A 23,813-nucleotide genomic window follows, 5' to 3' on the forward strand; every position below is an offset into this window, starting at 1 on the left:
CCCAAGAGACTGCATGCTTTTTAGAGGCGAAAGAGCTAACCAGGAGTCTTGCCATGTGTGTGGTGCCTCTCATTGGGTTACCAATGAAAATGAGAAGAAAGATTCGGCAAATGAATCTAAAAAGAAGAAGAAGAAGAAGAAACCAGCCAAGGTGTTGCGATATTTCCCATTGATTCCAAGGCTCCAAAGGTTATTTGCAACCAAGAAGACATCAACTGACATGCGTTGGCATGATGAGGGTCGTACAAAAGATGGATTGCTGCGATGTCCAGCTGATGGAGAGGGTTGGAAAGATCTTGATGGCAGATATCCTAAATTCGCCAAGGATTCCCGTAATACGCGGCTAGGCGTTGGGTCTGATGGGTTTAATCCTTTCCGACTCATGAGTGCAAAACATAGTACTTGGCCAGTGATGCTTATTCCATACAACCTACCACCTTGGATCTGCATGAAGCAAACATCTCTAATTTTATCAATGATTATTCCTGGACCAAGTCCCCCTGGAAATGACATTTGTGTATATTTGCAGCCGTTGGCGGATGAGCTGCAACAACTTTGGAAGGGCATGGATACTTTTGACTCATGTACTCAGGAGAAATTTTCTCTTCGAGCTGCACTATTATCGACTTTAAATGATTTTCCAGCATTAGCTTACCTCTATGGGTGGAGCACCAGCAGTAAATATGCTTGCCCATCTTGTGGTCTTTTCACAAGATCATATTGGCTAAAGAAGAGTAAGAAATTTTGTTATATGGGTCATTGCCGATGGCTACCACAGAATCATGTATTTCGGAGACGAAAGAAGGAGTTTGATAACACTGAAGAGATGGAACTTGCACCTATAACAACGAGTGGTGGCTCAGCTTTGAGAATGTTGCAGGGCAGAGTGTTTGTCTTAGGGAAAAAGATTGTTGTGGCAAAGAAAGGGAAAGGGAAAAAGAAGGGCAAAGACAGTGAAAAAGGAACCGGAGGTCCTGAAAAACAGAAGCATAAAAGAGCGCCTAACAAGAAATCAGGTAGCGTCGCACGTAAACCTGAAAAGAAACCTGAGGATTGTTTCAAAAGGAATTCGATATTCTTTGATTTGGAATACTGGGAGCACAACAAGTTAAGGCACAATCTATATGTAATGCATATTGAGAAAAATGTCTTCGAAAATTTAATTGGAACCTTACTGGATATTGATCCTAAAACAAAGGGTGGCCTTAATGCACGACTTGACTTAGGAGAAATTGGAATTCGATCTTGCCTTCAACCTCATGAAGGTGATAAGGGTAAAACTGAATTGCCGCATGCACCTTTTAATATGTATAAAGAAAAGAAGGAGATTCTTTGTACAGTGGTTAAGAATTGTAGGACACCTGATGGTTGTGCATCAAACTTTTCGAGGTGTGTGAACATGAAAGAATTGACATTGACTGGCCTCAAAAGCCACGACTGCCGTGTTATTCTACAAGACATCCTTCCTATGGCACTTTTACATTGTTATCCCAGTAAAGATGTCATGATAATAGTTGTTGAGCTGGCTAATTTCTTCAAGAAGCTATGCTCCAAAGTGTTAGATGTCTCTGAGCTTGACAAACTGCAAGAGAGTATTGTGAAGACACTTTGTAATATGGAAAAGGTTTTTTCTTCCATCGTTTTTTACTGTCATGGTACATTTAGTTGAAGAAGCTAAACTTGGTGGTCTGGTGCATTACAGGTGGATGTACCCTCTAGAGAGGTATGCATAAACGTCTGATTCTTTGTCAAACAATGTCTATGTTTTGTGTATGTTTACTTACAACTGAACTAACCTCAACTGTAGAAAGCGCGCATTGAAAAAATTTATAGGATAAATCAAGGTTGGGTAGAATCAACTTTACCGGACAAGACTAACCAGGAATTGCATCCTAGCAATTGCGCAAGAACCAAAGAGGGTTGCACTAGTTTATTCTCACCACATGAACACACAATTGCTAAGGTGCGTGTGCATGCGCGCATAAATTTCTGTTATGTTATCAAACAATGTCTATGTTTTCTATAAGTGTACTTACAACTAACTGAACATCAACTGTAGAAAGCACACGATGATCCTGAAGCAAAGAATGGTCATGCTGAAAATAACAATGCGACCAAGCAAGGTGGTGCTGAACCAAGTGTACAACTTCATCGCATCACTAAGCGGGTATATTATATATATATATATATCTGAATGACAATGGTTAGAATAGTTAGTTGGTCTAATTCCATGTGCAATCGTCTCTTTGTGTGTAAAGTGAAATCTTCCATGGTTTGTGATAATGAATGTTTCATTTCTTGAAAAATAGGATAAAATGAAAGTCACCTTGGTTTCATTGAACCCGAGATGCAAAGATAAATTTGTGGTCGAAGGAACTTTAGTGAGTAGAGATATGACATATGTGGTTGGAGGAAACATGCTTCGAGAGCAATATGTAGCGATCTCCGTTTGTGCTGTTTCAAAACTTGGAGATCAGACATTGGTTAGACCATATGGAAAATTGCAAACAGTAAGGGATGCTATTGGTCATGTTATTGCGTGGCATCTATCACATGTAAGTGCACTTCCATGCAATCATCGTATGCTCCAATGCGCGTGCTTAAGGCTTTTTTACTTATGAAGGATCTTTTTGATTTTTAGGTTAAAGAACCGAAATTAACCATTCCTACACAACCTCAAAACAAGCCACCAAACACTGGTATGGTACATCATCAAAACACATTTCTTCTCACAATAGTCCTAAAGCTATGTTCTAAATTTTTCTCTATTATCTTTCTTTTTCAGGGCAGCTCAAGATTTAGAAAAGGAGTGCATTTCAGGAGCCAGGAGCAACTATAGAAGAATTAGTCTTTAGATGGACAAATATTATGTTTCATATACAGATTTTAGCTTTATAGGGAAACTTAGTTCAAGTTTGTATCATCTCTTCTTAATTATTTGCATATTTTATATGAAAATCTTATTTGATTCAGTTGTGAACCTAAGGTGTTTGTTCCTACTAATGAAATTGTATGAATGGGATGGTTGTGTATACAATCGGTGATATGGGTGGATCCCTTCATATAATGATATTTGTTGCTTATGAATGCGATTGGTGATATGGGTGGATGTTGTTATATACAATATTTCTTGATCATTCTGCACAAGCATATGGCATGATAAAGTTACTGGATTTGAAATGGCGAAGTAAAAATTTGGAATAAATCAAATATTATTTAAAGTCAAATTTTATGTGGTTAAAGCTTTTGTATATTTAGAGACGAATATAACGTCTATACATAGAGTTTATAGGAATGGGCCTAGGGCCTATGACAAATCAAATGACCCTGTTAGTACAGACGTACGAGCGCGCCTAACAGAACGACATATCAGAGACACTTTTGAACGTCCAAATATAGCGTGTCATATCTAGAGACGCCTTTGGATGTCCCAATATAGCGTCTTATGCCATGTACAGACGCTTTTGACAGCGTGTCTATATGTTTTGAGACGGTCCGTGGGGAGACGCTCCAAAGAGGCTTTACTAAGTCGACTCTACGATTGCCTAGAGATGAAATAACAAGTCTCTAGCTTTGGAATATGACGTCTCTACATGCAGTTTTTGTTGTAGTGATGATACGTCCATTTTGCATCATTATTTCCTACTATAATTTATCATATTTCAATGATAGATTTCACAATACGATGCAACCCTTAAAATGCAAGGAATACAAAGAGAGGGGGGTTGCCAAACAACTGGAATTCTGGACCTAAAATGCAACAGAAGAAAAAGGAATTCTTTGGAGCTCAAAATGCGGCATGGATTTTTGAAAACTTATTTTAAAGTATATATAGAATTATGGAGCTGATGGATCAGAGCGGACCCATCAGGCAGCCGCATGGCTTGGTGGTGTGCCCTACCCCTTGGGTGCGCCACCTGCCTGTGTGGGGCCCTGATAGCCCGTCTCTCGATGCCATTTTGGCTATAGAATCATAAATACCCTAGACAAAAATCATAAAATGTCATCGGGACTTCTCGCCGCCGTCTGTGAGGCGGAACTTTGGCATGGAACTTTTACTCTCGGGTGGAGCAATTCTGTCAGGGAAACTTCCCTCTGAAAGGTGAAAATCAAGGCCTTCATCATCAACAACACTCTGTTCATCGTGGGGATCATCGTCTTCATCAACATCTTCACCAGCACCATCTGTCTTCAAACCCTAGTTCTTTCTTTGTGTTCATCTTTGTATCAAATCTCATATTGGTATTGTGAGTACTTGTATATGTTGATTACATCTTGTAGTTGATCTTCCGGGCAAGCGTGATGCTCGGATCCTCCACCACCTCCGCCTCTGACGGCTGAGTCTCCTCTGGGTCCATACGTCGGCGGTGGGAGGGAAGAAGAGAGTGTGTGGGGGGGGGGGGGGGGGAGGGCGGTAATTTGGTGGAGAGTGGCCGGATGGAAGAAGAGAGAGGGGGGTTTTGCCGTAAAAATAGTGCGGCCAGCTACAAAAGTGCGGGCTCCGTCTAAGTTTTGGGTGGGATGGGGTCGTACGTGGCCCTTGCCATGTGTTCTTTCTGTACCAATGAGGAGGGGGGGGGGGGGTATGTGACTGAAAGTTCGGGCATGTTACTTGCTGAAATGCACACACACACACACACGGAGTACATAAGGCGATTTTTTTTTTTTTGCGAGGACATAAGGGGAACTGTAGATGTTATTTCGTCAGAATATTATATGAGCATTAAAGTGCCATGTTAGTGCTATGTGATTTATACACTGACAAGACACTAACAAGCCAGTTGGCTGTCAAGACGTGAACTCGACCCTAAGCTTCAGTCGGACTGCAAGGCCGTATATGACATCGAAACTACTAGACGTACGACTACGGCTTATCCGATTTGGTACGATGCAGCATCCGGCCGTAGCTGGACTTCTAATCCAACTCACGTACGGTTTGATCTGCTCCATCGGATAAAATTCGTACGTCAATTGTCGTACGTATAGCACGGTTGATATGACATATATGATACGACATTATAAAATTTGAGCAGTGCTCTGCGCCGGCCCAGTTTTTCGGCCGGTCACATCTGTGGCATGGTAGATTCTATGATTACCCATCGTTAGATCAGGCCCTTTGCTTCTTCTTTTTTTCTTAAACAAAATGGCATCCAAATCAGAGCAACACCGCTGGACATCGGGGATGCTCGAGGCTGGACCATGAACCCCCGCCGCCGGTCGCCGTCCCGTTGAAGCATCACCATCTCGCCGCTAGTCATCGTCCCCGCCGCCGGTTGACGTCCTTGCAGCACCCGTGCTCGTCGGTTCCAGCAGGACCTCGTGGCAACACCCTGTCATCGTTCTGTAGCAATTAGTCGCCACCATCGTAGCACTGCCATGCCGCTGGCCGTAGCTCCCGGTGTTGCCGCTCACACCATCGTCACCATGCCGGCGCCCAGTAGAACCTCTTTTCCTTGCCGATTGAAGCTTTTTCCTTGCCGGTTGAGACATTTTCCATGATTCAAAGTTTTTCTTCCACACCCATTTGAAGCTTCTCCATGGTTGAAACTTACTCCTTTGCCGCTTGAAGCTTACTCCTTTGCCGATTGTAACATTTTCTTCTGCGGGATGCATCTTCCTGGTTTCCGGTAGCAGTCGTTTGCCCCGCCGGCCAAAATATTCACCGTCCCCGATGCAGCAAAATCGGCTGCTGGTTGTAGCTTTTTCGCGGGCGGTTGTAGCTCTGGCACATGAGGTTGCAACTTCCACGCCTCACCGCCCGTCGTCGCGGCCCCGATGCTTACCGTCATCATCCACAGCTTCACCTTCGCCGCTTGCAGCAAAATGGTCAACAAGTTGTAGCTTTTTTGTTTGCCGGTTGTAGCTTTTTTCTTCTGTGAGATGCATCTTCACGGGCGCATGTAGCAAAACTCAACGCCGGTTGTAGCCAGACGAGAAGCCGGTTTGTAGCAATTTGTGATGCTGGTTGTAGCTCGCAGCTCTGGTGATGTCCTCTCCCATCCCATCCCATGCCAGGTGCACCCCATCGTCGCAGCTTCTCGTGCCTTGGGTGTGCCTCGCCGTCGTAGTTACGCAGCTCGTCCACCAGAGCTGGCAAAACTGCTGGAGCTGGAGATGGTGCGCTGGGTGAATAGCCGAACCTGCGGATAAGAGTTGGTCGTCCGCATGGAGAAATCGCCGGCCATGCAGTCAATGACCTCACCGGTGAGATTAGGTTGCAGCGGGTAGGAATTGATGCGGGGATAGGCGGCGGCCTCGCCGACGAGATTGGGCTGCAGCAGGTAGGGGCAATGCGGAGCTCATCTCGCATGGATCCACAGCTGGAGGTTGAAGAAAGAGGAAAGGAGAAGAGCAATTTCACGCGCGGGCCCCACCATCTACACACCTCTTGTGCGGAACTGGTGTTTCATGGGCGCGTGAGCCAGCGTGGCGTTGGAGCCGGCCGAAAGTTCGACCGGCCTGCCGGCTCCAAACGTTTTCCATAAAATTTGGATCCCACGATGACTGTTGGGTGGTTGCCCTCTCTTGCACACAGACACTGGTTGAAGTCTACTATAGACATCTAATACCCCAGATTGCTCGTCAGAAGGGTGTCTTGTCGCCTCACCTTTGTCGACGATTATTGATCTAGAAGCCTGAAGAGAAGAAAAAACACACATTGGTTGCCCTCTCTTGACACAGACACTGGTTGTTGAAGTCTACTACTCCCTCCGTCCCATAATATAAAAGCATTATTGACACTAGCGCATTTTGTATGAAAGCTCAAGACAGAACTGTACCGTAGTTCATCTGGCCACGACTAACCTCTCATCTAAGGGCCCGTTCGGAAGTGCTCTGGATTCCCAAACGAGCCAGCTTCTCCAGGAGCCAGCGCTAGCTAGTTTCTCGCGGGAGCCAGCGATCGTTCGGCAGCAGAAAACGCTTCGCCGTGCCCTGTAGCGAGAAAAACGGTTCGCCGCGCCCTGTAGCGAGAGGAAAACGCGTCCACTCGAAGCACTTCGGGAGGGCATTTCATGTAATATCCACCAACTCCCGCTTCTCGTTTTCCAGAAGCTGGGCGAGCGTAGCTTCTGTTTTTTGCACTGCAGGCCGAGCGGATTCCAGGAGCGGGCTTCTCGAAGCTGTGGCGTTCGGCCAGCTCCTCGCCCGCTTCCGGAGAAGCGCGGAGCCGGAGCACTTCCGAACGGCCCTAAGTCTGACCAAGACCTCTTCAGCCTTTCCGTGAGAATTGTGCTGTACTTCATCTGGCAACGACCGACCTCTCCCACGGCATACAGGAACCACCTCTTCAACCATTCCTTAGCACAGACAGTCAACCACTTGAGACTGATGGTATCTTAACTAAGCATATATAGAACTGATCAGTCAAATCTTGATCATAAACAAACAACTTGGTGACAAAGGCAGGAAGTGGATCCTCTGACTTGCTATAAGGGAAGTCAGGGGAGCTACAGTAGCCTGACTTCCCTTCCCTGAGGTTTCATAAACAGTGCTCTAATACAACGATACAACAGTAATTTGTGTACACTTGCCTCGTCTGTTTTACTCAAGAAGGGTATTGTAGCACCCTGACTTCCTTCCTGTAAGTCAGAGGATCCTCTTCCGCGTCTAAGATATGTCTCCATACCCTGCCATAGCGACGATGTTAGAGCAGAAAACCATGTCCCACTACGGAGACATTCTTACAATGTGATTTTCATGTGGTAACTAAATCTCAAGGTTACAAATCTCTGCATATGTGAAGATTCTAATCAAGAATAAATTCAAGTAACCGTACACAAATGTTGAGAGGCCTTTGCAAGAACTAAAAATTGGATCCAGATAGCATAGATTAAACAACAATTGCTACCATTAAGCAATGGAAAGTAGGAATAAATATTGTACTAAGTAAATCTCTCTTGAGAAAGCAAGTCTCATGCTACCATAGCATGCCAGTTCAAGGCCTACTTACAGATGAGATGTGTCAGCATATCTGTCGTGGAACTATCACGTCAGATGTCCTAGTGAAAGGACTTAGTCGTGGAGCCATCGCAACTAGGAAGCTTGAAGGGGTTAATCAGGACAAGAGACACAAGAGGTTTTATACTAGTTCGGCCCCTTGTGATGAAGGTAAAAGCCTACGTCTAGTTGTGATTGGGATTATGTGTGTCTCGATAACCAGGAAGCAGAATCGATTGACCTAGCTATCGAGTCATTGTTTTCGTACCCTGAACCGCCGTCGGGTCGTCCCCTTATATACTGAGGTCGACGCCCAGCGGCTCTATAGAGTCCCGGTCGGCTTATAGATTGTATCTGGCTCGGTCTCTTAATCTTTCTTGCCTTACAGTATAAGTTACATGATCAAGGCGGTTTAACACTACGGGCCTTAGGTCACCTCTGGGCCGTTGGGCCTTTACTAAGCCGCTGTCTTCAAGCGTGAGCTTCTGTATTCATAAATACTTGTAAATATAACCCAGCTGCTTTTGGCGGGTCATACTAGTAGTTATATCCCCAACATTAGGCCCCAGGCTGATTTGAACTAGTTCATTTCAGTCTTCAATACTTAAGAAAAAGTTCTCCGCCTCTTATTTAAGAAGATTCATATAACCCGCCATGACGTCATCCTTCAAGTTTGTGGTAACCCGCCATGACGTCACCTATCATAAATGTATGCTTTGTCCAACACATCTCAACGGATCTTTGTCTTAATGACCATCCGAAAATCGAGGCGCCTTTGTAGTTGGATAACTATGTTTTTCGGCCTCCTCGTTTTTCGCGCCCACTTCACAGGTTTTTCCTTATAAGTAGGCCCGACTAGGTCTCCTCTCATTCTCCGTTTCGCATCTTCTTCCTCTCGCCCCCATCTGCCACTGGAGCTCCGCCACCGTTGCCACTGCGCCCTTCGTCCTCATCGAGCTTGGCCGCTGCATCGACCTGATCTTGACCAGAGAACAACAACGCTCCTCCTCCGCAGATCCATCGCAGTAAGTTCTTCTCCTTTCCGCGCCGTAGATCTGTATTAGGGTCGGTGCGTTCCTCTGTACAGGCACAGTTCATCCGAGCTTTGCGTTTTTTCCTTGCCATGGCTTTGTCAGATCCAAAAGACCCCATAAATCTGATGCGGTTCATATTCCGCATCCATTTTGATTAACAGTAATCCTTTTTTGCTTGTAAGAAAATCTCATCACAGCACACGAACTTCTCTGCGCTCTGTTTTTAGGTCTAGTAATTTTTCTTTTCTGAACCTTTGTTTGATCCAAAATAATTACTGCAAACTGTGAAACTTGTTTGTCCTATACTTAGGAAAAATCCATAACTTGTTAGACTTGCTGGTCCTAGCGGCTCTGACTGCCGGCTTAAGAAAAGTGATAGACTGACCTTCCCCTGTTAGTTGAAATAACACTGATGGCTTTAAAACACTCATGGCGGCTTACGTAACCCGGATGGAATATCCTTATACCATTAGGCCCCTTCATAAGTCGCCATAGTTTCTTCCAGCAATATTTTTCCTGCCCGGCTTAAATTTGAACCGGCCTTATTTACCTTGCATTTAGGCTTTCAAACATAATGGCGCCCAAGGCACCTACCACTTGCAATTGGGTGAAATCCATTGTCACCGACAGCACCTTAGATGACTTCGTCACAACCGGCTATCTGCCCAAGAAAGGAGTCATGCCTTACCGTGCTCCTCACCCGGACGAAGTAATCCCTCAGCCCAAAGACGGAGAGGTGGTTGTCTTTACCGATCATATGAACCGGGGCTTTACTCCTCCCGGTTCAAAAATTTTCAGAGATGTGCTGAAGTTTTTTGACCTTCACCCACAAGACATCAGACCCAATTCCGTGTCTAACATCTGCAACTTCCAAGTGTTCAGCGAAGTTTACCTTGGTGAAGAGTCAAACTTGTTACTTTTCAGAGAGCTATTTTATTTGAACCGCCAGTGGTCAGAGCTTGGAACTCGGTGGGATTTCAATTCAGCGCCGCAGGGATGCACTTTTCCCTTATGCCAACCCACCAAGCCATCCAAAAGATTGGAACATGACGTGGTTCTACTGCAAAGATACCTCCCCGGCTGACGAGAATCCTCTGCCCGGCTTTCGTGCCCTCCGTCTTGACACCAACCATCATCTGCCAGACAAAATTACTTCCGCAGAACGCAGATCCCTCTCTCCTACTATAGCCAAGATCAAAGCGCTGTTGGTGAACGGGTAGATGGGCATTGACCTGGTTCCAGTCTGGCTTGCCTAGCGGGTTATCACATTAAGCCGCCGCACCGTATTAATGTGTGAATACACTGGCGCCAAGAATGACCCCCTGCGCCACAGCTCTGTTGACTTACCTGCTCATGTTGTTCACGACATGACCAAATCTCTTCTCAATGAGACTCTGGCGGATTGTGGCGAAGTGGGTCTCGCTCCGTTCTGCAAAAACAACCCGGCTCCAAAGGTAGAAACACCGATATAAAAATGTTTACCTTATTTTCTTAATGCTTCATCCATATTCACAATATACTTGATCTTTGCAGGCGGGTGATAAATTTTGGAAAGTTAAATTTGATCATGAAGCGGCTAAAAAAGCCAGAAAAGAAAAGAGAGCCGCCAGGAAAGAAGCTGCCCAAAGGAAGGGCAAGAAAGCTACTGCTCCCGACTTGCTTCGGCTGTTAGACTCTTCTGAGTCAGAGGTAGCCCTTGACTCCCTTGGCTTATTCTTTAATCATCTTATTGACACTGATCATCAGCAGGAGGACACTGGGACAAGCCGTAGCAAGGCTGACGAGGTAACTATCCTTTCCTCCGACTCCGAGCCTTTGCCAAGACAGAAAATCCGCAGAACCGGAAAGTAAGATTTTCTCATCCTCTAGCTCATCACGATCCTCAATTTCTTTTGAAGCGGCAAATTCATGAGAGCCGGAGGCAGACCCGGACTAGCAAGGACGTGGAGCTTTCCTCCGGCTTACCAAATACTCCAAGGAAATGCCGAAACGAGGTTACCTCTATTTTAACTAAGTTTTACCCCTTGGCGGGTCTCTTTCGTCAACCACTCACTTCCCCTGACTCAGATTATCAGGATACTTCCCCTCCCTCCGGCGAGTCATTGCAGTCCAATCTGCCGACTTTCAAGACTGTACCAGGGTATAATAAGCCACTCGCTTTTGTAACTATTGTCATCTTCTTACTTCTGTATTAACCTTTTTATTTGAATGCAGTGGTCAAGCTAAACCCAGCAAGAGCATTAGAAAAAATAAACCAGCTGATGAGAGAGTCGCCACTGATGAGCCGGCTCTGGAAACAACTGTGTCGGAGTCAAGTACTCATGAGCCGCCACAAAAACCAGCACGAGATGTGTCACCTCCTAGTGACCTGCCCACTGACCAAGGCGCTGTTGATTCAGAAATTCCCAAACCTCCCAGTCCAACCCGGATAGCTGATCCTTCCAATGCTGAAGTCGAGATCACCGGGACTGGCCATGCTGACCCGGGGAGGCCAACCGTGCTGGCCAAATGCTCTGCCAAGGAAGAACTATTGGACCAGTGCCGAGTCAAGATGGATGTCACCAATTATGCTCATATGAGTATTGGAGATGTCTTCTCTGGCTACATGAGCCAAGCGCACAATAGCCGGAATCTTGAGATTGATATGGTAGAGTAGATGCACCATAAATTCGAGGTATAACCCGTTTTGTTTTGTTCCTTTATCCTTCAGTATGTTAGCCCCCAAGTCTGCTGCTTAAGATACTTATGATGTAGACTTAGAAATAAATTTGACAACATAACAAAAGAATAAACTTCCGGCTTACCATGTAGTTCCCAAGGGGCGGCTTAACCAATATGGTTGAGCCGGCTCTTTATAGAGAGTCTTATAGGTCTTCTAAACAACGATATGCATTAGCCCCCAAGTGCCAAGTGTTATTGTTTACAAAATGCTTGGGACTTATTGCATATGAATCACCATATAATTAACCGTCATAGAAAAGAAAAACTCTGCAAGACATTAGCCCCCAAGTGCCAAGTATATTGTTGGCAAAGTGCTTGGGACTTTAATACGGCATAAACAACTTACTTGATTGTATACTTGCACAGGCTACCACGAGTCAGCTTGAATCAGAGGTGACCAATTTGAAGAGCCGCCTTGAATTCCAAGAGGCAGAAGTTGAGAAGGCCAATAGTAAGTTCGAGTTCAGTGTTTCTGAACAGGAAAAACTGAAGAAGGACTTTGAAGCTGAAAAGAAAGCCTGGGCGGATGAGAAGACCGCATTGATAAGTCGAGCTGAAAAAGCAGAAACGGCTCTTGAAGAAGTCACCGGAGAATTGTCCGGGTTAAAGCGCCATATTTCACAAATGGTCGCGGCCATCTTCGGTAAGCCGCCTTGCCCTTGTGTTCATATCATAAGCCGTGCAATAGAATATGTGCCAGAATTTAACTTTCCTGAATATGCTTTGTACAGGCCCCAGAAGCACAAATTTAAACCACAACATGCTGACGAAGCTGAAACCCGTGTATACCTTGGTGGAACAATTGTACACCAGGTCACAACGGACCCTTGCTTCAGTGGCCCTATCCAATGAGGTTCCAACCCTCCTCCCACGGGTCTTGAGTAAGATTTCCGTCCTCCCTCAACGGATCAATGAATTGAGGCGGTCAGCTACAAGAGCCAGAGCAATAAACGCTCTAAGCCGGGCTAAGGCCTGGCTACCTGAATTACACCGGAGGATATTGCCATTGGTTACCCAAGTCTCAAAGAAGATGGCACGCCATTTGAGGATGCGGATTTCCTTGCCTGTGTCAAAGAGGTACGCCCTGTGGCGACTTTGATAGCAACTGAAATAGATTATACCATGTACCAGGCGGGTTATGATGAACAAGGACGAAGGATTCCAACACCCGAATATGACGTGACCAGTCTGATTCCCCCAATCCATAAGCATACCTTTGCTCTTGAAGTTGACCCGGCAGTTGATGATGAAGCAGAATTTGAAGCCTTAAACAACATTGACTGGTCATCATCAACCTTCCAGGAAAAGGAGCAGAGCACAAACGTGGAGAGGGCTAACCCGGACGCTTCCGGCCAATACTGAAGGTGAAGCTGTCATGGCGACTTAGTACCTGGTGTAAAAAACAATGCAAACTATTTGGACTTAATAAGTCATGTAATAGGGTAGAGATAACTCTGTTGTGGCCATGCCATCGTGCATGCTTTGATGTTTAACATTTTTAAGCCGCCTTGTTATATTCGTGAACACAGTTGATTGTTGTTGAAAAAATTGTTCTGCAAATAAACTGCTAGGCCAAAAATGTGATCAAACTAATCATATATTAGCTGGTTGATAAAAACACAACTTATAATAAGATTTTCCACTGGCCCCACCGGTTCATATGACCCGGCCGGTAAGGATGAAGATCCGATAATTGGATACCCGGAAAGCACCTTGATGCTTAAGGGCTGGCGACTCATCAGTCGATATTGAACCGGGTTACAGTTACTATATTTACAACTGTAAGTTACTATATTTACAACTGTAAGCTTCAGGAGAAGTCTGGAGTCAAACAATAGGGCTTCCAAAGATAACGTAAATCAAAAAAGAGAAAATAACAATGGCAAGGCTATTGATTTGAATACGACCAGTGAAACGTCCCAGAGGGGTTTAAGCTAGGATTCGAATACGATCATGTAGCCCCCAATGGCTTTGGCATTGCGCCGATCAAGAGGGTACTGACAGCTGTGTTCTCTTTGGTTCGAATACGACCTATGTTTGAACAGGAAGCCCCCTAATGACCTTGAGAGTTTTTTAACGACTCTGATTCGAATACGGTCAAAGTCGGTTCCCAAATGGGGTTAAGCTATGATTCGAATATGATCAAGAAGCCCCCAAGTGAGCTCGGCAGTGTGTCAATCAAAAGGGTATCGACAGCTATGTTCTCTTTGGTTCGAATACGACCTATGTTTGAACAGGAAGCCCCCTAGTGACCATAATTTTGAACAACTAGATTCAAATAGAATCGTAATCCGGATTAGAACAAGCTGAGCCGGATCAAATATGACCCGCCCCCGAACGATCATGTGATAAAAAGATGATAATAATAATGAAAAATTTACCTTGTGAGAAGGGAAAAAGGACAGAGGTCCTGCTTTATTATTTATCATAATATATACATTGGTCAAAATATGTACATCAGTGGATCATATGGCTCAAGTGTAGTAGGGCCGGGGATGAGCAATGTTCCACGACCTCCGGGTCTCTTTCTCCGACTTACGTGATTCTTTGTGCTCTCGAACGTCAATAAGGTAATATGACCCGTTGTTTAAGTTCTTGCTGACCACAAATGGTCCTTCCCAAGGTGGGGATAACTTGTGAGCATCAGTTTGATCCTGGATGAGCCAGAGCACTAGGTCACCTTCCTGAAAAGATCTGGACTTAACTCGGCGGCTGTGGTAACGGCGCAAATCCTGTTGATAAATGGCCGAATGGGCGACTGCCAAGTCTCGATGTTCATCTAACAGATCAAGAGCATCCTGGCGTGCTTGTTCATTGTCTTCCTCCACATAAGCCGCCACACGAGGTGAATCATGACGGATGTCACTAGGGAAAACCGCCTCAGCTCCGTAGACCATGAAGAAAGGCGTATAACCCGTAGATCTGTTAGGAGTAGTGTTGATGCTTCATAACACTGAAGGTAACTCCTCAACCCAACAACCCGGTGTCCGTTGCAAAGGAACAAAGAGCCGGGGCTTAATGCCTTTTAGGATCTCTTGATTGGCTCTCTCGGCTTGACCATTGGACTGAGGGTGAGCCACTGATGAAACATCAAGCCGGATATGCTCACGCTGACAGAACTCCTCCATGGCGCCTTTAGACAGATTAGTGCCATTGTTAGTTATAATGTTGTGTGGAAAACCAAAACGAAATATCACCTTCTTCATGAATTGAACCGTCGTGGCTGCATCACACTTACTGACCGGCTCTGCCTCGACCCACTTTGTAAACTTATCAACTGCCACCAAAAGGTGAGTCTTTTTATCTTTGGATCTCTTGAAAGGCCCAACCATGTCAAGCCCCCAGACCGCAAACGGCCAAGTAATTGGAATCATCCTCAACTCTTGAGCCGGCACATGAGCCCGTCTTGAGAACTTCTGACAACCATCACATTTACTGACCAGATCCTCTGCGTCTGCGTGAGCCGTCAGCCAATAAAACCCATGACGAAAAGCCTTAGCCACAAGAGATTTTGATCCGGCGTGATGACCGCAATCCCCTTCGTAAATCTCACGTAGAATTTCTTGGCCTTCTTCAGGAGAGATGCAACGCTAGAAAGCCCCTATAACACTGCAATGATGTAACTCGCCATTGATAATCGTCATGGACTTAGACCGCCGGGTTATCTGCCTGGCCAAGGTTTCATATTCAGGCAACTCTCCCCGTGTCATATATGCCAGATACGGCACCGTCCAATCTGGGATGATATGAAGAGCCGCCACCAACTGTGCCTCAGGGTCAGGAACAGCCAAATCTTCCTCTGTAGGTAGTTTGACAGAAGGGTTATTCAAAACATCCAAGAAAGTATTAGGCGGCACCGGCTTACCCTGAGATCCCAGCCGGCTTAAGGCGTCAGCCGCCTCGTTCTTTCTACGATCAATGTGTTCCACCTGATAACCCTTGAAGTGCCCTGCAATTGCATCAACCTCCCGGTGATAAGCCACCATGAGAGGGTCCTTTGAGTCCCACTTGCCTGACACTTGCTGAGCCACTAGATCTGAGTCGCCGCAGCACCTTACCCGGCTTAAATTCATCTCTTTAGCCATCCGGAGACCATGGAGCAGGGCTTCATACTCAGCTGCATTGTTAGTACAAGGAAACATCAACCGGAGTACATAACAAAACTTATCACCCCGAGGGGAAGCCAGAATAACTCCAGCCCCCGAGCCTTCCAATTGCCTAGACCCATCAAAATGAATTGTGCAATAGGTATTGTCCGGCTTTTCCTCAGGCATCTGCAATTCTATCCAGTCATTCATGAAATCCACCAATGCTTGAGATTTAATAGCCGTGCGTGGAACATATTTTAAACCATGAGGCCCAAGCTCAATGGCCCATTTGGCGACTCGCCCTGTGGCCTCTCTGTTCTGAATAATATCCCCCAAGGGGGCAGAACTAACCACAGTGATGGGATGGCCCAAGAAGTATTGCTTAATCTTCCGGTTGGCCATAAACACCCCATAGACAAGTTTCTGCCAGTGCAGATATCGCTGCTTGGACTCAATCAGTACCTCACTGATGTAGTAAACCGGCCGCTGAACAGGGTGCTCCTTGCCAGCCTCCTTGCGTTCCACCACAATAGCCACACTGACAGCACGTGTGTTAGCAGACACATATAGGAGCAAGGGCTCCTTATCAATGGGAGCAGCAAGAACCAGCGGCTCAGCCAACTGTCTCTTTAGATTTTCAAAGGCAGTATTGGCGGCATCATTCCAAGTAAAGCTATCCGTCTTCTTCATCATCTGATACAGCGGCATAGCCTTCTCCCCTAACCGGCTTATGAACTGGCTTAAGGCGGCGATACGACCCGCCAAACGCTGGACATCATTAATACACACCGGCTTGGCCAGGGAGGTGATGGCTTTGATCTTCTCCGGGGTAGCTTCGATGCCTCTGTTAGAAACCAGAAAGCCCAAAAGCTTGCCTGCAGGCACACCAAACACACATTTGGCCGGGTTAAGCATCATCTTGTAAACCCGGAGATTATCAAAGTTTTCCTTGAGATCATCGATCAAGGTCTCTTTCTCTCTGGACTTAACCACGATGTCATCCATGTAAGCATGAACATTGCGTCCCAATCTGGTCATGTAGACAATTCTGTACGCATCGCTGGTAAGTCGCCTGGGCACTCTTGAGCCCAAAAGGCATTGAAACATAGCAGAAGGCTCCAAACAGAGTGATGAACACCGTCTTCTCCTTGTCCTTAACAGCCATTTTGATATGATGATAACCAGAGTAAGCATCCAAAAAGCTCAAACGCTCACAACCCGCCGTAGCATTGATGATCTGATCAATACGAGGGAGAGCAAAAGGATCAGCAGACCAAGCTTTGTTTAAGTCCGTGTAATCCACACACACATATGCCAGGTGCCGTTTTTCTGAAGAATAAGCACTGGGTTAGCCAGCCACTCTGGATGAAACACCTCAATGATAAACCCAGCCGCCAAGAGCCGGGCCACTTCTTCACTAATAGCTTTCCTTCTCTCTCATTAAACCGCCGAATAAATTGCTTGACTGGCTTAAACTTTGGATCAATATTAAGAGTGTGCTCAGCGAGTTCTCTCGGTACACCTGGCATGTCAGATGGCTTCCATGAAAAAATGTCCCAATTCTCACGGATGAACTCGATGAGCGCGCCTTCCTATTTGGGATCCAAATTAGTGATGATACTGAATTGCTTGGATGAATCGCCTGGGACAAAATCGACAAGCTTAGTCTCCTCCGCCGACTGGAATTTCATGACCGGCTCATGCTCTGTAGTTGGCTTCTTCAAAGATGTCATATCTGCCGGGTCAACATTGTCCTTGTAGAACTTTAACTCTTCCGTCGCGCAAGCCGACTCAGCATAAGCCGCGTCACCTTCTTCACATTCCAGAGCCACCTTGCGGCTCCCGTGCACCGTAATGGTTCCCTTATAACCCGGCATCTTGAGCTGCAAGTACACATAACATGGCCGTGCCATGAACTTGGCATAAGCCGGCCGCCCAAACAGAGCATGATATGGGCTCTTGATCTGAACTACTTCAAATGTTAACTTCTCGGCTCTGGAATCATAATGCCACCTCCAACTCTATCTTGCTGACCGGATACGCCGACTTACCAGGTACAACTCCATGGAAAACAGTGTTGGACTTCTTAAGGCTCTTATCAGTCAGCCCCATGCGACGGAAGGTCTCATAATAAAGGATATTGATGTTGCTGCCTCCATCCATCAGCACCTTGGTGAACTTGTATCCACCCACTTGAGGGGCCACGACCAGGGCTAAATGACCCGGATTGTCAACCCGGGGAGGGTGATCCTCTCTACTCCATATGATAGGTTGTTCAGACCACCTCAAGTAACGAGGAATTGCTGGCTCAACCGCATTCACGGCCCTCTTATGAAGTTTCTGGTCCCGTTTACACAAGCTGATGGTAAACACATGATATTGCCCACTGTTCAGCTGCTTTGGATTGCTTTGGTATCCGCCTTGCTGCTGCTGTTGACTGCCCTGGCCAGCCTATTTGTTATATCCATCCTGATTTCCCTGGGAATTTTGAAAATTGGGATTTGACCCGCCGCCCGGGCCATGAAAGCCGCCATCACCTGAGCCGCCCGGGCCATTGTTACCATCAAACATGTTGGAATTCTTGAACGCCTTCATAATCATGCAGTCCTTTCACAAATGTGTAGCTGGCTTCTCCTTAGAACCGTGTCTCGGACAAGGTTCATTCAATAACTGCTCAAGTGTGGGTCCTGGCCCGCTGGATCGAGGAGGTGGCCTTCCCTTGCGCCGCTGGTTATGACCCTGCGCATTGGTGTTAGCCAAAAAATCCAAACTACCGTCATCCTTACGTTTGTTACCTCATTGACTTGCCAGGTTGTGCTGAGAGCCCTTGCCGTTGTCATTCCTCTTTCCCTTCCCTGCCTTCTCATCATCAGACTCGGGATCCTTGGTACTATCAGAATCGGCATACTTGACCAGAGCCGCCATTAGCGTGCCCATATCATTGCACTCACGTTTGAGCCGCCCCAGCTTTTGTTTCAGAGGTAAGAAACGGCAATTCTTCTCCAACATTAAGACTGCAGAGCCGGCATCCATCTTATCAGATGAATGTATTATGCCCTTAACCCGGCGTACCCAATGGGTTGTAGACTCACCCTCTTCCTGCTTACAATTCGTCAAGTCCACGATTGACATGGGCTGCTTGCACGTGTCTTTGAAGTTCTGGATGAACCGGGCCTTTAACTCTGCCCATGAACCGATTGAATTAGGTGGCAGGCCTTTCAACCAGGTGCGGGCGGTTCCATCCAACATCATGGTGAAGTACTTAGCCATTGTTGCGTCAGAAACCTCCAACAGCTCCATAGCCATCTTGTAGCTCTCAATCCATGCCCCAGGCTATAAGTCGGCTATGTAATTCGGCACCTTCCTCGGCCCTTTAAAATCATTAGGCAACCGCTCATTACGTAGAGCCGGCACCAGACACGGGACTCCTCCAGTCCGGGTGGTTATACCTGCCTCAACAGAAGTCGTTGGGTAAACCGGATATGGCTGATAAGCCGCCAACTGAGCCGCTTGCTCAGCCACCCGTTCAGCCTCTTGCCGTAGTCTCTCTTGCTCCACCAAGTTAACGGCCTCATGACGCGGCGGGTTACTGCCACCTGGCTGGTCACGGCGTCTAACATTGCTTGATACGACCGCTGAATCCATGTGCCTGCTATAACTCGGGCTACGGCTTGGATGAGGGGTCGAGTGGATCCTGTCTCGGCTGTATGAGTACGCCTCCTACTGTACAAAAGCCGTTTGAAGAAGTTCCCTGAACCGGCGGGTTTCAACTGCAGTCGGAGAGTCGCCATCAATTGGGAGAGCTGCCAATCGGGTTGCGGCCGCTATCATGTTTTCAAATGGGTTGGAGTAATGACCCGGAGGGGTTGGTACGTACGGAGGCGGTGTCATGTTTACACGGGGAGGTCCCATCACCGGTCACTGAAATGGTGCTCCGCCCCGGGTGTCGCAACATGGTCTGGCCCTGTGCGCGGAGGGAGCCATGGCGGGTTGCCTGTCTGCGGGACGAGCCACCGCGGGTTACTGGGCCTTGCTCCTGGCGTGTTAAAAAGGTTTCGAGGGTCATAAAACGGGGGAAGTCGAGACTGGATCTTCTGATGCCTTCTCCTCATGACCTCATTAGCCGCGTTCTGGTCTTGCGTAAGCCGGAAAGCATGCGCCTGGATCTGCTGAGCCTGAACGTCCAGAGCCGCCCGCTCTGCGGTTATCCTAACATCTTCTGCTGCCAGGTCCTCCTTAGCTTGCGCCATATCCAACTTTAACTGTGCCACCTCTGCATCATGACTGGCTTGATCCGCCGGACTGACTACGGTAGTTAAGAGGGTGGTCAATTTGTTGGTGAGATCCATTAACACCTGGGCCGGTGAACGCACAGGACCTCCTGCCCTGGCTTCCGCTGACCCGAAGGTTACCGCTGCTGCAGTTGCGGAGTCTTGGATGGGTTGGGTTCCAGCCATGAAGATCCCGATCCTGCACGACGGCTCAAGACAATCCGGAATACTGCTGCCATCGGAACAGCCGCCGAGCCCGCCATCCTGCAGTTGGTACAACGAATCCGTCTCACCTGTGGACGACTCACCGTCAGAGTAGATGGCCGCCTCACCACCAGAGGCAGATCCTTCAGAGAGCCCACCGTGGATGCATCCCACGAAGGCACGCTTCAGAGCCGGAAGAGCCCAGGCGGGTACTGAGCCGTTTCGATGAGGTCGGTGCAGATGTCCGGTCAGGGCCCGGCTCGCCGATCTTGCCGATAAAGACGTGGATTCCGCCGAAGGGGACCCGGTACCCGTACTCAATTGAGCCGGCCTCGGGGCCCCAGCCTGCGTCGTCAATGTAGAGCTTGCCGCGACGACTCTTGGTTATCAGGCCCACAGCGTCTCCGTTGAGCCCTTCGAAGCTGCCCTTCAAAAACTTAAATCCACCGTGCGCTGGCCCCACGGTGGACGCCAATTGTCGTGGAATTGTCACGTCAGATGTCCTAGTGAAAGGACTTAGTCGTGGAGCCATCGCAACTAGGAAGCTTGAAGGGGTTAATCAGGACATGAGACACGAGAGGTTTTATACTAGTTTGGCCCCTTACGATGAAGGTAAAAGCCTACGTCTAGTTGTGATTGGGATTATGTGTGTCTCGATAACCAGAAAGCAGTATCGCTTGACCTATCTCTCGAGTCGTTGTTTTCGTACCCTGAACCGCCGCCGGGTCGTCCCCTTATATACTGAGGTTGACGCCCAGCGGCTCGACAGAGTCCCGGCCGGCTTATAGATTGTATCCGGCTCGGTCTCTTAATCTTTCTTGCCTTACAGTATAAGTTACATGATCAAGGCGGTTTAACACTACGGGCCTTAGGTCACCTCTGGGCCGTTGGGCCTTTACTAAGCCGCCGTCTTCAAGCGTGAGCTTCTGTCTTCATAAATACTTGTAAGTATAACCCAGCTGCTTTTGGCGGGTCATACTAGTAGTTATATGCCCAACAATATCACTCCGATAACAGGAATCGTTAAGCTTTCTATTCGTACTTAGAGCAATAAACTGAAGTGGTAGCTATTCTACAGCTTATCAAGTGAAATGCTCTCCTTTCACAAGAGGGTGACCAAAATGTGGAATTCAAGAACATAAAACATGACACGGTAAGCAAACGTAAGAAAACAGTGGGTGCTGCCTCGTCAAACTGGTTTTGTAATCTGCACAGGTTTTGCTTCCAAAAGTTCTCTTTTCCGAAGTTCTGCCTGCCTCCAAATAAACAAAAAATAAAATCTGGTAACAAAACGCAAGCCAGCCATTTTACATCGGAACATTGATGCGAACAAGATATTAGTCTTGTGACAAGACTTACTTCCAGTCGCATACTCGCATATAGTTAGGACTTCCGCAGTATAAAAATCGGCACTGATTAATGATTTTGCTGAATAATTTTCTATAGTAACGCTGTTTCCTAATGTTTCACCACAATTCACATTTGATATGGTCATGATAGCTGCTCATTGCTATGAGAAAGCATAAAAGGGAATTTGTAGTGATCTAGCATAGGTTAATAATATATATCATGGCGGCATACAATTTTTTAAACTTACCTCCAGCCAATAGATCCCCGATAACCGATACTTAAGAAATAAAAAAACTAATCTCAGATTGCTACAGCCTCAACTGAAGTAACTACACTGAAGCTGAACAGGTTACACGACCCCACTGCACATGGCAGAGACACGGGAAACAACAACAAAGGGAAGGAAAAGAACTGGACTGCCCAGGTTACATAGATTACGGAGAGAGCGAAACGACCTGAAGAAATCAACGCAAAAGCGAAACAGCAATGATTTTTCTGATCAATCAATCCCTTGACAATCTCCAGGAACTTCAGTGCATATATAAAATTCAGTTCAAACTAAGTTGTTTCCAGCATTCCTTTCGACCCCAGGAAGACGTTTTGGCACGTTCTACTGCAACATAAAGGATACTGAAGTAACTACACTAAAGCTAACCTGTGGCAATCATACTATATTTTGCGAGCCTTGGCGGCTTTCTCCCATATATCAATACAGATAGTAGGACATGCTCTTTTCAGGTGTTGATACCCTGTACTAGTCATCACTTCATCCATTCTGTCCAAAGAGTTGATAAATCCAATGCAGGCATCTTTGAGCTTGCTGCAATGATACTGGTCCGCAAGAGCTAACGTGGCCGCCACAGTCTTGGCATCAAGAAACTTGCAAAGTTTTCTCTCGCACATCAACTTCATCCTTTCCATGGCATACCTATCCGAAGCCACGAGCAAATGCTTGACCATTTCTTCTTTGTCATCATCACCATCAAGGTCGTCCATGGGCGGCAACTCATCTGTGTAGATAAAGTGAAGCAGCGCTTTGAAAACAGCGGGCTCCATGTCTTCAATGGCTATGCTCTGCCCGCACTTGCCCCTCATCGGCCCATAGAGCTCCGCCTTGAAGACCGGCGACCGCATTGCAAGGACGATTTTATGGGCAGTGAAAACCTCATCTTTGACCTTGAAAGACACATCCGATTCCTCCCCCGCCTCTAGCAAACTTCCAAGATTATGCGATAGGTCTGAAGGCGGCACTTGGATGGTCTCAAAGTTCATTCTGGTTTTTGGCATCTGTGCTTCCTTGAGCTTGATAACAAGGAGCTTGCAATTAACGATAAGGACGTCGCGGGGGAAGTTCAAGTACGACCAAGCTTCGAGCATGCTCCTCCCCGCGAAATTGGAATGGCCCCGGTGCGAGGTTTTACCAGGGGAGCGGCTGAACACCACCGGCTCCGTCGGTTTTGTCCACATCAAGCACCCCGACTTCGGTTCGGCTTGCTTGAACAGCGTCAGATCGTACAGCGCCCTCACCTCCACGCCCTCGTCCATGAGCTCGAGGTGGACCGAGATGGAGCCGTTTCTTGCCTCTGTGTCGCCGTCGGGGTAGAAGAGGAGGCGCCAGTCGTGGCCGCCGACGGCGAAGGTGGCCGACGGGATGAAGTTGCCCTTGCCGAGGCCCTTGGACAGGCTGTAGCCGTCGATCCTAAACAAGTGCGCGCCCCCCGCCCTCTCCACGGTGCAGGTCGAGGTCGAGGTCGCCCAGATCTGTGGGCTCTGGGGTGCCGCCATTGCTGGTAGCTTGAACTCTGAACAAGTGCGGCGGGCGGTGGTGTCGATGGGGTCAGGGGGGACGGAGAACGGCTGCGACGAGGCTCGGGAGGCGCCGCAGGGCGACCGGCGACGGGATCGGCGGCCGGCGGCGGTGATGGTGGGGAAAGCGAGGGTTCGGCTGCGCGAGAATGGGTAACTGGGGGGAATTGCTCGGCCCACTCCAGGGCTCCTTCGATTGAAATAAAGTTCAAAAGAATTTGGATAGATAAGAAATTTTCTTCTTCTTTTTTGCAGGAATAGATAAGAAAATTTCGTCGTTTAATTATGATTGAAATATTTTAACCCCGTTTGAGAGAGGGTTTTTCGGACCAACCCATGAAACTCTGTTTGAAATAATAGTTTTTTGTCGGGCTAAACAAATCATATGGAGAGGCGGAAAT

General features: G+C 47.2%; 1 pseudogene; it reads right to left on the minus strand.

Moving 5' to 3' along the window:
* Positions 1 to 22,303: 22,303 nt before the first annotated feature.
* On the minus strand, positions 22,304 to 23,580 carry LOC123159593 (BTB/POZ and MATH domain-containing protein 1-like; annotated as a pseudogene).
* Positions 23,581 to 23,813: the final 233 nt, after the last annotated feature.

Source organism: Triticum aestivum, chromosome 7B (genome assembly GCF_018294505.1).
Source record: "Triticum aestivum cultivar Chinese Spring chromosome 7B, IWGSC CS RefSeq v2.1, whole genome shotgun sequence".
Lineage (NCBI taxonomy): Eukaryota > Viridiplantae > Streptophyta > Magnoliopsida > Poales > Poaceae > Triticum > Triticum aestivum.